The sequence below is a fragment of the Nuphar pumila genome, chromosome 2, assembly GCF_984573655.1.
Source record: "Nuphar pumila chromosome 2, dmNupPumi1.hap1.1, whole genome shotgun sequence".
NCBI lineage: Eukaryota > Viridiplantae > Streptophyta > Magnoliopsida > Nymphaeales > Nymphaeaceae > Nuphar > Nuphar pumila.
Window position 1 is genome coordinate 21,310,211 of NC_143250.1, and position 13,850 is coordinate 21,324,060.

Below are 13,850 nucleotides of genomic sequence, written 5' to 3' on the forward strand. Positions count from 1 at the left end.
TTTGGTGGAAAGAAATCATCAATTTTAAAACTTTTCTAACAATCCCCCACTAGTTTTAAAATATATTTGGCTTGCGTAGAAACTTATGCATCAGTGAGAGTGTCTGCATGACTTGAACCCCCACTATTTGAAAGAAAACCTAAATTAACCAAGGTGCTAAGTGGACTTACCTTGAACTTAGCTCCTTATATTGTTAACGGAGTTTTCAATCATACATAAGTTTCCAAAAGTTCGATTGTGTGGATTTCATGTTGGCACATTTAGAACCTTGTGCTTTCCTGGATTCATGAGTGCTCTAGAGAATTGCCAATTCTCATAAGAAACGGCTCACATTTCTACACTCATATAGGTGAGTTTGTCTAGGTGTACTGTAACACACACCTTAGCCTTAAGGCCTACAAACTCATTAAGAGCTATTAGCTCAACCCTCATATTAGTTACAGCTCATGAGCACACATCAGTAATGAGCTTACATAAATATGCTCAATATCTGTCATTCACCAATTTGTTTCCCATTGAACCTATGCATGTGGGATCTCCAGCGCTCTAGGTTGGGTATCCTTAGGTGATGACTTAATTGGCTTAACTCTCATTCCCCTCAATGTTTTATTGATGACATCTCTCAAAAGGCCTTTCGTAAATGGGTCTGCCAAATTTTGACATGACTTCACATATTTCAATGAAATAATACTGTCATCAATCATTTGTCTTATAAAACTGTGTCTTAGACTAATATGTCTAGACTTCCCATTGTATTTCATATTACCTGCTTTACATATAGCTGATTGGCTATCACAAAACATTGAAATAGCATGTATAGGCTTCTCACCTAGTGGAATATCCACTAGCATATTCTTAAGCCATTCAGCTTTTCTACAAGCAGATGCCAAAGCAATAAACTCAGATTCCATTGTAGAATGAGTTATACATGTCTGTTTCTTAGACCTCCATGCAATTGCTCCTCCTCCAAGGGTAAAACTCAACCACTCGTAGACTTGGAATCTTAAAAGTCAGTATTCCAACTTGCATCACTGTACCCTTCAATAACAGCAAGAAACTCGGTATAGTGAATTCTATAGTCTAAAGTATGCTTTAGATATCTAAGAACCCTGTTCACTGCATTCCAGTGTTGATGACCAGGATTATTAGTGTATCTACACACTTTACTCATTGCATAGGCAATGTCAGGCCTTGTGCAGTTCATTGCATACATAAGGCTACCTACAACACTGGCATATTTTAATTGTTGAACACTAGCACCATCATTAGGAGTCAATTTCATTTTTGGATCATATGGGGTGCATGCTGGTGAACTATTAAGATATCCATACTTTGTAAGAATTTTCTCAATATAATGTGATTGACATAATACAATGCCATTTTTATTTCTTATAATTTTGATTCCTAAAATAACATCTGCAACACCCAAGTCTTTCATACAAAACAAGGAAGATAAAAAAATTTTTATTTGATTTATGCATTCACTATTGTTACCCAAAATAAGCATATCATCAACATATAAACAAATAATAATAATTGAGCTACTATCTACTTTACTGTAGACACATTTGTCCGCATCATGAATTTTAAAACCATTATGCACCAGAGAACTATCAAATTTTTCATGCCATTGCTTAGGGGCTTGCTTTAATCCATATAAGGATTTCTCAAGTTTGCAAACTTTGCGCTCTTGCCCTAGCACTACAAAACCTTCAGGTTGCTCCATATATATCTGTTCATCTAATTCTCCATTCAAAAAGGTCGTTTTCACGTCCATTTGATGGATTTGAAGCTTATATATGGCAGCCATGACAATCAGAATTCTAATAGTAGATATTCTGGTTAAAGGAGCAAAAGTATCAAAATAATCAATACCTTCTTTTTGTTTAAAGCCTTTTGCAATCAAACGTGCTTTAAATTTATCGATTGTACCATCAGCTTTTAATTTCTTTTTGAAAATTCATTTGCAGCCAATAGTTTTGCAACCAACAGGTAAATCCACTAATTTCCAAACATTATTAGACATAATTGATTCTATTTCATCATTAATAGCTTCTCTCCAAAAGGCAGCATCTTGAGAATACATAGCCTCTTGAAAAGACACAGAATCATTCTCAATTAGAAATGTATAAAAGTCAGAACCAAAATTAGTTGGTTTTCTAATGCGTTTACTGAGTCTAACTTCAGTTTCTGGTTCATCATCACAGTCATTAGAATATTCAATCATGTCATTTACAGGAAGTTCATCTACTATAATCCGGCTGCCATCAAGAAGAGAATCAAATGCATTTTTATGTTCTATGAAAGATGCATCTTTAGATTCTACAATAACATCATTAACAATGTCCAAAAATCTATATGTTTTACTATGTTCAGCATACCCAACAAATGCACATTTAAATGCTTTAGGTCCAACCTTCTTCCTTTTATTTTCTGGAATTTTAACATATGCTAAACAACCCCAAACACGAAAATAACTAAGATTAGGTTTCTTACCAAAACACAATTCATAAGGTAATTTATCAGATTTGGAATAAGGAACTCGATTAAGAATATAACAAGCAGAAAGTATAGCCTCTCCCCATAAGTTGGAATGCAAACCCGTATTAAGAAGCATAGCATTCATCATTTCTACAAGTGTTCTGTTTTTCCTTTCTGCTACTCCATTTTGTTCAGGAGTTCTAGGTGCTGAAATTTGATGGATAATGTCATTATCTCCACAGAATTTATCAAATTCTTCTCCTAAGTATTCACCTCATCTATCTGTTCTTCTGTCTCAACTTCTCCAGCAACGACAGTGGGACAGGGCTTTTTGAGGACATAGTTGATATGCAGCTCAGACAACAAGAAAGATATCTTTGATTGCCACCGCTTGAAGTTTGACCCATCAAATCGATCGAGTTTTTCAAGGTCACGGCTAAGCAGATTGATGGAGTTGGATGTCGAACCATAGGCCATAATTGAAGTTCTAAAATTGTTATCCCAACCTGGTGAAAATTGGATTTCTGAAAAGAGATTTCAAGCCTAGAGGCATGTTCTTAAGATCGCTATCTTTAGAACTTCAATCGCCCCACTCCGGAAATTCCGAAGATGCGAAAAAGGGTTTTGTTACGACTGAGTTTCCAGGATACAACTAGGCTTGAACCTCAAGAGAGTCACTGCTTCGCAAGAACATATGACCTCTCCCACACATGAACTCTGCAAGCCAAACCGAGAAGAAAGAAAGGAGAAAACTGGAGAGTCAGAGATTCTGATCTTCAAAAGACGAAAATATAAGAATTTATAGACTTTTAGAGAGGCCAAAATGTTTTGCGATAAATGAGATTAATGGCCATAAATCTGACGGTTTGAAATTAGGACGAAAAGGTACCTGAATGGTCACCCACCTTTGATTGTTAATCAAAGGCCTCCAAAACCGCCCAACAGTCACAAAGCGCCTTAAACTCAATATAAATGATATTAAAACTTTTCAAACGACCAGATATCTCAAAACCGAAAAATCAAAACGGATATTTGCACCTCATATGCACCTCGCACCGCTGCGAGCGTGCAAAGTGAAAAGTGCGCCATATTGCGCCTCATGCGCACGCGCGTGCGCGCGAACAGCGCGTCCGTTGCTGCACGATGCGCAGCAACGTCCGCAAGCTACCCATGGACACAAGGCTTACCAAAGTAAAGAATAAAGAACAAAGTCTGTATTTAAACCACTAGAAAAACTGATTTCTCTTAGATATGGGACTAAACTTTTTAAAACACATTTGGTGGAAAGAAATCATCAATTTTAAAACTTTCCTAACATGAGCACCTCTTTATTCTCTAGGTTGCAGGAAGTCTGTATAGCCCTTGGTCACTCGGTCCTCACATTAGAGTTCTCCTTGTGTGCCGATCCTTCACAACACAGTGAAGCAAATAAAATTCTAAAATAAGATCATTATCTCTAGTGAACTTATGCACAAAAATAAGATTCAGAGTCATTTCAGGCACATGCAATATATCTTTAAGAGCAAACTTGGAAGAAAATTTCCCAAAATCAGCTGAAGCAATAGGTTTAATGAACAAACATGAACCATTACCAACTCTGATAATTGTTGTGGATTGACAAACTGTTCAAGTCATTCATCAGATGATGAGTGGCTCCTGAATCGAGATACCAGTTGTCATCACCAACCGAGTTTGGACCTTTCAAGTAGGCTTGAGGAGACGATTGCTATTGTTTGTCTTGAAGGGGATGAGAAATTTTGTAGCATTGACGAGCTAAGTGTTTAGGTTTTTTGCAAATCTGGGACGTAATTTTTGGTTTTCCTGAATTACTTTGTTGTTGTCCTCTTCTTAAGAACCGGTCACTGCCTCTTCCTTTATTTTGAAAACCACCTTGACTGAACAGATTTCTATTTCTTGAATAATTTTGTTGAGGCATTGGTCGTGTGGTTGATGGTCTCACTATCCTGGTCATCACTGTTACTAAAATCGGCTTCTTGAGAGAGGAGGAGACTGTGCAGTTCACCAAGCGTCACTAGATCTGATCTAGCACATATAGAAACTTTGAACACATGGTATTCGCTTGGAAGACCCTTGGATCTGCAGAATTAGATCCTCCTCAGACACAGGGCATGATGCAATAGCAAGTTGATGGGCTATGGATTGGCTGAAGCAGATATTTGTCAATTGTCTTGTTGTCCATCAAATCTTGAAAGTGGGCATTCAGTCGCATGATACAGGAGCGGAAGTGAGCTATGATTGTTTAAGGGCATTCTCACTACAAGGATGAGGGTCCATTGCGGTGACTTTTTAACGACGAGAACAAAACTCGCCGCTATTGATCAAGCAATATGGCGAGTTTTGTCCCTGCTAATTGATAGGTAATAGCGGAACATAAATATTGTGTTGTTATTACTCTACTATGGCCATGAATCTTGCCGTTATTGCTTCATCAATAACAGGGATCTGGATCGGGTCTTGAATGCCTTACCGCCCCTGCACACATCTCGTCGTTAAAGATATAACTATAACGACGACATATAGATGATGCCATTAAAGATATGTTTATAACAACGAGATTATATGGACATCAAATATTGTCATTAAAACACTTTAACACCTATATTTAACGAGCAGAAGATCTCATTGTTACATGTCAATAACAGTGAGATCTGAATCTCACTGTTATAGGGTTTTACTCCATAATGGTAAGAGTTATATCACCGCTAAAGACATGTATAACGGTGATATTCTCTATCATTAAATATTATCGTTAAAACACTTTAACTATAATACTTAACAACCATCGAATCCCGTCGTTATAGATCAATAATAACGTCATCTGAATCTCGTCGCTATAGAGTTGTATTTAGAAAGGGCCTGATAGGCCCTTTTATCTCTCTCTCTCTTTCTCTGCGATCTTGCCGGACCGCCGCTCTTCTATTTTCTCTCTCGCTTTCTTGGATCTCTCCTCTCGTCTTCTTCTTCTTCAACCCGTCTTTGTCTGAGCCTGAGCCTCCACTGCTACCCTATTGGAGATCATCCCCACCACCGATTGAGGTCCTTGTTGCATGTACTTCTCTCTCCTACTTGTTATCTACGTGTTTTCTTCTGGATTTCTGTAATGTGAAGGGTCTCTACAATGTATGTGGCTTTATGTTCCTTAGGATCGTGGTTTTGTTGTTTTTCTATGGGTTAAGATCTAGTGTTTTTCTCCTTTCCTTAAAGTTCTAATAAATTTGTTTACTATTGATTTTGCTTTTAACTATCCATTCCTGAAGGGAATTGATTTTTTTAGGGTTTTCATTTTTTTTTCAATTAGCATATATGAATGATGTTTGTTAAGATTTAGGGTTTTGGTTTTTTTTTATAAATGACATAAATGTTTAGTTATGGTTTTATGGTTTGTCTGTATTTTGACAAAAGTGATCAATCGTGGACTTCAAGTGTAGGTTTATTCATCTACACCCAAGTTCTGTTTGATATGGGTTCTTATTCTTCATTACTTAGTGGATGGAAAAACCAAGGTTATAACAACGTATATCAGTTAAGCCCAAAATAGGATGCATAGTGTATTGTGTCATATCATAAAAAAATCATGTTTTTTCACAAAAATCTATAAACGCCCAAAAATTAAAAAATACAAAAAATTGTAAACCATTCATAATGCAAGAAACAATAGCATTTATTTACAAAATACAATCATAATATCAAATATCAAATAATTATGAATTAGACAAGCCATTGGATATAAATCATAAAATAGACCTATGGAGGGATATAAACAGTTTAGATTTGGGTCAGATGTAGCCAATATTAGATTTGACTAAACAAATGATTCGATTTTGGTTGTAGATAGGAAAAGCTCATACCAAAATTGTTTTTTACATGTAATCAGATTCGGATATCCGTCAAATTGGACTTGGTAGCAAAAAGCCAAAACCATATCTACATCCAATTATAATTAGATATAGTTTGGCTTACCAAATCCAGCTAAATGAAGTCTAATTCGGTCGAATTTCAAATGAAATCTGATCCATTGACATACTTAGGTCCGATTGTAGGATGTGACTATCAGGTTATTCATTTATGCCATTGGGTCTTCATGAATTAAATAAACCTGATAAGCTCAAAAAGACCAGGAATATGAATACTACAATGCATTTTATTACAATGTCTTCCAAAAGATCAAACTATAAGTAAATAACTTCGCTGTAGATTAAAATGCTTGACTTCCTTGTCGATATCCTCATCAAAGTATCTTGTGAGCGTCTCTCTAAATTCTTGTTACATCTATCAAAATTCTAAATTTGAAACACTAATAAGCAACTAATGAGCTATCATGTTTAGTAAGCAATTAATTAGAGTCTTAATAATTACGTCCATAAAGATTTTCAAGAGTCGATTGGAAAGACATTTACTAAAAGAAAATAAAATAGATCTTAAAATACTTTGTAAACCAGATCTGAATATTTAAGTTGAATTATGAGACTTGCTTTTCAAAAGCAATGCAATTGTATAGTTGAAAAGTATTTATAAAAAAATAGAGTAATATATCTTAAATCACTTTTATAAAATTAATTTCGAATGTGAAACTTGCTTTTTGAATGCGGTAACAAGTTTTTGTTTTGTTGAACTTTTAAACATAAATGCAGTTCAAAGATTCTCTTGTTGAATATAGTGGAGTCATCATTTATGAATATGGATAAATCATGGATACACATTCACGATAGAAGTTATGAACCATATGCATCTGGAATTGATCGATTAATTGAAGCGTTATGTGCTCATATTGATTTTGCTGGTAGAATGTGATGCCCATGTCAAGACTGCAAGAATAAAAAATATAAAGTTCTATCACTCATCAAACTATACTTGATTGGATGTGGTTCTACCAGATAATCTATTCAGTCTCATGTAAGTGTGGCCCAAACCTACGTAGATGTAGTGCCTGTACATCATGATGAGAGAGAGGATACAACAAAGGTTCATGATCAGGTTGAAGAAATATTGAACGATGTTATGATGGGGACAACATTGGATCCAACTCTAGATGATGATGGCGAACATATGCCCCTTTAAGACTTAGTGGGTGATGCCTGGAGCGATCTATATCCAGGCTATACAAAGTTAATAAAACTAGCTTTCATTCTCAAGTTGATACATACCAAAATAATGAACAATTGGAGTAACAGATAGTTCGACATGCTGATTCATTTATTAAAGGAGGTGTTTTCCGAGTGAAAAAGATTGTCAAACTCTTACTAGGACGCGAATAAATTTGTGAATCACACCGGTTTTGATTACGTGAAGCTAAATGCATGCGTGAATAATTGCATATTTTTCTAGGAGGAGCATGAGAAGAACGAAATGTGCCCAAAGTGCAATACTTCAAGATGGAAACCACACAAAGGCAAATGAATTAAAGTTCTTCAAAAGGTGTTATGATATTTTCTCATAAAGTCGAGGTTGCAGCACTTGTACATGATGATGGAAACAACATCAAATATGAGGTGACACAAGACCCAACATATAAGCAATGCAAACATACTAATTCATTCATCAGATTCTGTAGTATGGAAGGAGTTTGAAAGAGAACATATATCATTCATGGTGGAACCTCACAATGTTCATCTCGGCTTGGCAAGCAACAGTTTTAATCTATTCAGAAATATGAGCCAGTCATACAACATGTGGCTCATAGTATTATTGTTGTATAATCTGCCTCCATGGATATATATGAAAGATCTTTTCATATAGCTTTCTCTACTCATCCCTGGACCAAAGGCACTTGAAAATAAAATAGATGTTTACATACAATCGTTAATCAAAGATTTGCAAGAGTTATGCAATGAAGGCATTAGCACGTATGGTGCATCAATTAAATAAATATTTCAGATGCAAGCATCAATAATATGGACTATCAATTATTTTTCAGTATAGGCCAACTTATCAGAGACGTGATTTACAAAGAAAAAGCTTTCATGTCCAGTTTACAACATCGATACAGGGTCAGATAGCTTGAAGTTCAGCAACAAGATGTGTTACATGGCACACCATCAATTCTTACAAGAAGATCACCCATGGGTACTCAGGGGATGCCGATGTGTAGATCGACGAATCTAGCTTTGGTTCCCATAACATTGGGTTTGGGTCTTCTACAATCAGTGAAAATGGCATAGGGTCATTTTGTGAGAGCACATCCACTTGCATCTCAGCATCTCCCTACCACTTCTCATGTTCTTGTTTCAATTGGCCTTCATCTATGATATGCCATCTCATTTCGCAGTAGATGCAGTCACATAACTCACGAGGACATATCTGTCTTGTGTGGTCCATGTTGCATCATTTACAAAATTGGGCTTCTTGTAACAACAGTTGCATGTTATGAGTCATAGTGGTTATAGCTTGTAAAACCCAAAAAAAATCAAAATTTTTAGAAATAAATAAAAGTTTTTTTTTAAATGGAGGATAATATAATATTATATTATATATATCTTGGATCCAAATATGGGCATAACGGATCCAATATGAGGATTTGGATATAGTAAGCGGGTTTGGATTCTATATGGATCTGAAACCCAGTTGAAGTTTGATTGGACTTTTAATATATTCAAATATGGTGTAACCTCAATCAAGATTCGAAGTCCAGTTGGGAAGTCTCTGAGTATCCAAAAATGTTAGGAAGATCTAACCTGGATCCAAGATCCATTAGAAAACCCGTTTATTATAAATAAATTAAAGTAGACAAACTTTCAACAAAATGAGATGTGGTATTGTGGAGACGTTTGTTGCCTCTCTGGGAGTTGACATAGGTTCAAATCCCACCACACCCATGTCCATGGCTTAATGAAGAAATATTATATTTCTTTCTTTTGTTGATAAAAATGCATAACGCTTATACGTGCATAAGTAAACTAAAGAAGACCTCAATTGCAATGAAATAAATTGTAGTGCAGTGGAGAGATTCATTGCCTCTGTTGGGAGGGACTCAGGTTCAAATCCCCTTTGCACATGAGTTTTTACTTTTTTCATACTTTGATTTCATTTTTTTTATAAAAATTCTGGAAGTAAATGTTAAGTACATGTTTTAATTATGCAAGGGACAGGCTAGCCAAAAATTCTAAAATAAGAAACTTAAGATTCAAAATCTGAATTTTTAAAACATAAATAAATTCCCTATTTAAATACACATTTTTCCCTTATAGGTAATAACTAGATTTTTAAATAGAGGGGAGGTTAAAATGTTAAATAAGGAAGCTAGACCCTCTCCTCCCAAATCACGATTTTTTTGTGATAGGGTTACCTTTTGGGCTTGGTTAGGGAATTAAAAGGTAGGTTTTGAAAATGATAGTGAGAAATCAAAATAAGGAAAGGTTGAATGAGCATTTAGAATATTTTTAGCAAGAAAGTAAACAAAAATAAGAAAAAAAAATGTTGGAATCACAACACACGGTTTTAGTGTTGGAGCAATTTTTCTCCTTCTCTCTCTTCCCTCTTATTCCCCACGATCTTCCTCCCTTCCTTTTCTTCCCTCCTACCTCAGCCCTGCCAAGCCAACAAACCTAGTGGAGTGCTAGACGAGGGAGCCACTAGAGGAAGGATTTTGAGCTTAGAACCAGCCACGCTGCGCGAGAGTGCTCGATGATTCAAATCATCAGAAGAGGTAGGGCCATTTTATTTCTGTATAGTTGCCTAGGAACATGTGATACACTTGAGTACTAACAGTCCAGATATGTACAACAATACATATCCATGAGACTAGAGGTATGAATGGTACCAAGTGAATCACGGTTTTTTTTTTCAATAACATAAGCCTTCTCATGTGATTAGTTTAAATCTATATAAACAAAAAAAATTTAATCTGCAGTATTAGAGCATGTAACGATTATCATGTCCTCACATGAGTTGTTTAAATCTGTATCAACAAAAAATAATCTTGCATTTTTGGACCATAAAGGGAATCTCGTTTTGTCATGTAGCTTAATTTGGATCCGTATAAAAAAGGATATACATTTGCAAATTCTGGACCGTATAGTGATTGTCATGTTATCACACAATTTATTTTGAAGCTGCACAAACAGAAATCAAATGGGTATGACCAGATTATATTATGTGATTTAACATGTGAATCCTCATGTTACTATGTGATTTAGTTTAGATAAAAATATATATAAGAAAATTAAGTGTGATCAGATCATATTGTTGTTGCATGTTAGATCGGATCACCTCATTGTTGCACATAAAATAAAACTTCATGTATCGTGTTACCATTGAATTACTTTAGATCTGTACAAGAATAAATAAATAAATACATGGTTATCTCATGCACCATTTGATAAAGATCATAACATAAACAATTATGTATGCCCTTCATTCTGGTTAATGGATATCATATCAGAAAAAAAATTATCTAGATATAACCTTGTATTGTTCTTGTGATTCTTTAACTCCTGTATAGAATCACTTCCCAAGAATGTGTGACGTACGGGGGCTAGCGTGTAAGATCACGCTGGACCACACTCTGATATGACCGTCAAGCCTCCTTCATGGTGGGTTTGATGACATGTTTAAAACATTAGAATCCTACAATGTTTAGTATTCCAAATGTGAGAAAGAGACACATGAATGATAAATGTATATACATGTCTTGAGTTTCCTTTTAGTCACCATGTATAAAAAAAATGGTTTTGTATACATAATCCATGAGTATTATTATTGTTGCAAGATATCATAGTTTGCCAATGCATTCTTTAGATAAATGATATTAGATATCATAAAAAAAAGGATATATACATATAACATATTGAATGTAAATGTTATACACCATGTTTGTACTGCATAGTTCCGATAAGATAATGGTGCATACACACACTTTACTCAAATCTGTTTGTGGATTATTCAAAAGGTTTTTTTTCTCTCTAGTTTATACCCGTGCATTAGAAATCAGGGACAGGCTTTGGGCTACTAGATCTAAGCCGATGTCCTCTGTCGTTGTGACAACATTAGCTTAACCGATGGCATGGTTTAGTTGACCCTATATACTGAACATAGCGTGCTCGTCAAGGCACACATCACCCTATCAGGGTCGTTGTCGCATTGTCAGGCGCAAGGCACACCGGATTGGGGTCTGCATTGACCCCAGCCTATCACTTGTTGATGTAGGTGGCCAATGATATGGTGCAAAGTCGGTTGGGGTTGTCTCAACACCAGCTACTGTCAACACTTTGATAGCCTGCACCAGTGCCATAGCAGGCCGATTGGGCCTGCTGACCCAACCAACTGCTAAAGAAGGGCAGCTTGGTGTTGTCGTTTTGTTGTGTTAATCAGTGGTAACTGTTGTTTCACCCTAGTGGTGCATCCAGCAGGATGTGTCAACCTGAGCCATCTCGTCAATCTCGGGTTACCATCAAGATACGCCGCCTTGCTGATATGCCATGACTAGAAAAGAAAGAAAAAAAATGACAGCTAAGTATGATAATAAGTTTTTGGTTTCATGGAATGAGTTGACACCCATTCGGGTTTGATCCGGTGATAGACTGACGGAGGTCTATGAAATCAGAATAGGGAAATTCCATAAGCCTATGGCATGTCATGTTGTTAAAATGACTTAACAGGTAATAAAAGAGTGTTAGGCAAAAAATATGAGCATGTGGTTGTGGATAACTGTCTGGGTGCTTACCCACACCACGACAGACTCACTTGTACTTGTCACCACCTGGGTGAGGAATGGAAGTTCGGTACCCCAAGAGGTAATGTGCTATAAAACAGAATAATATACAAATCTATGAAAAGAACACTCTTAACAAAAAAAATTAATATTTCTGGATATACTTGAAAGACGGTATATGTTACTGGATTCCCTGAGTTCTGGGTACACCTGAAAGATGGTGTATGTTACCGAACTCGTGGTCTACATAGAGAGGTAGACAGTATAAACTCTGTGGGACATTCTTGTGCTTGTGAGAGCGAGGCGTCTCACCCGGTCCCTATCCCTCAGAGTTAGGGGTCCAGGACCACCAATATATCTTAGGTGATATGTCCAAGTCTTCTGCAGAAGTTTTCATGATGCATCCTATTTCTAGTTGCTGCCATTGAAGAATACTCTCTCGGTCATGAATCGTCCTCTTTGTGTGTCCGTACAACCAGTCACTTGGGTCACCTAATGAAATTTAATGAACCCCCGAGTAGCCTCGGTCTGCTATGACGTTTAGCCTGTGTGTACCCACATTGCGCATTAATAAGACAAAACTAAATCTTTACCGTATTACTTTTGTATTGTTGGTTATTCGATATGGTAAATGTTGGGATTAGAACTTGGTGAATAGTTACTATTTTGGAGTTCATCTAGTATATTCAAATGTAGACATTTTATTTTCATAGATAGTTGCATGTTTAATGTACATATGGCACTATGCACCTATACATTTATAGAATGTCACTTACTCAGACTGGTTGTAGTCTGACACTTCTACTTCTCTTGTTTTTATAGGAAGTGAATGAGGTACACGGGCATATTTCTGGCATCATCGTGGGCGGAGCCAAGAGATTTGATATTTGTGATCATGCGTAACTCTAATAAACATTATGATATTTTAATTATGAATTGTGTAATAATTGATTTGACATTTCATTTATTGATATGGAAATAAATGTTGCTAAAGTATCCTTGATTATACCATGTAACCTGCCCAATTGTTTGACCGAATAAGTTAACCAAAATTTTGCTGTAATAAAAAAAAATTATTCCGAAATTTTTTAGTCAAATTTTTGGGGCGTTACATAGCTTGATTCAGTTGATCGGCTCCTTGAGTCAGGTCGTGCATAACCCCTATCATAATTTGATATATGTCTTGCCACAACATTGCAATTACTGATGTCTGCAAATCTTGAACAAATTTTCCTAACTTTTCTCTGATACCAATGTTATAACGCCCCAAAATTTCTAACTTAAAAACTTAAAATTTTAACCCCATTTTTTTTCTTTGAAATAGCATAGCGAAAATAGTTTGAGTTTTGAAAGAGTCGAACGATTCCGACGGGTCACAAAGATGAGATATATATAGTTCCAACCGTAAGCAATGAAAACCATTCCATGCATTATAAATAAATCAAGTTATCAAAGTTTATACATCATCAAAAGTTTAACAAAATATCCCATTAGAATGAGATAAGTAATAATTGTTTCCAAGATCGAAACGTAGTTAGGGATGTTTGGATCAAGGTCCTGCCGCGCATCGAGCTCTTGCACTACATTATTCTTCATTATTTGTACCCCATAAAAATGGGGTCAAAATCTTGCGAGCAAGTAAGCAAATTCAAGCATCATCCATTATGATAAGAAAATAAAATATCTATCATATTCTTCAATA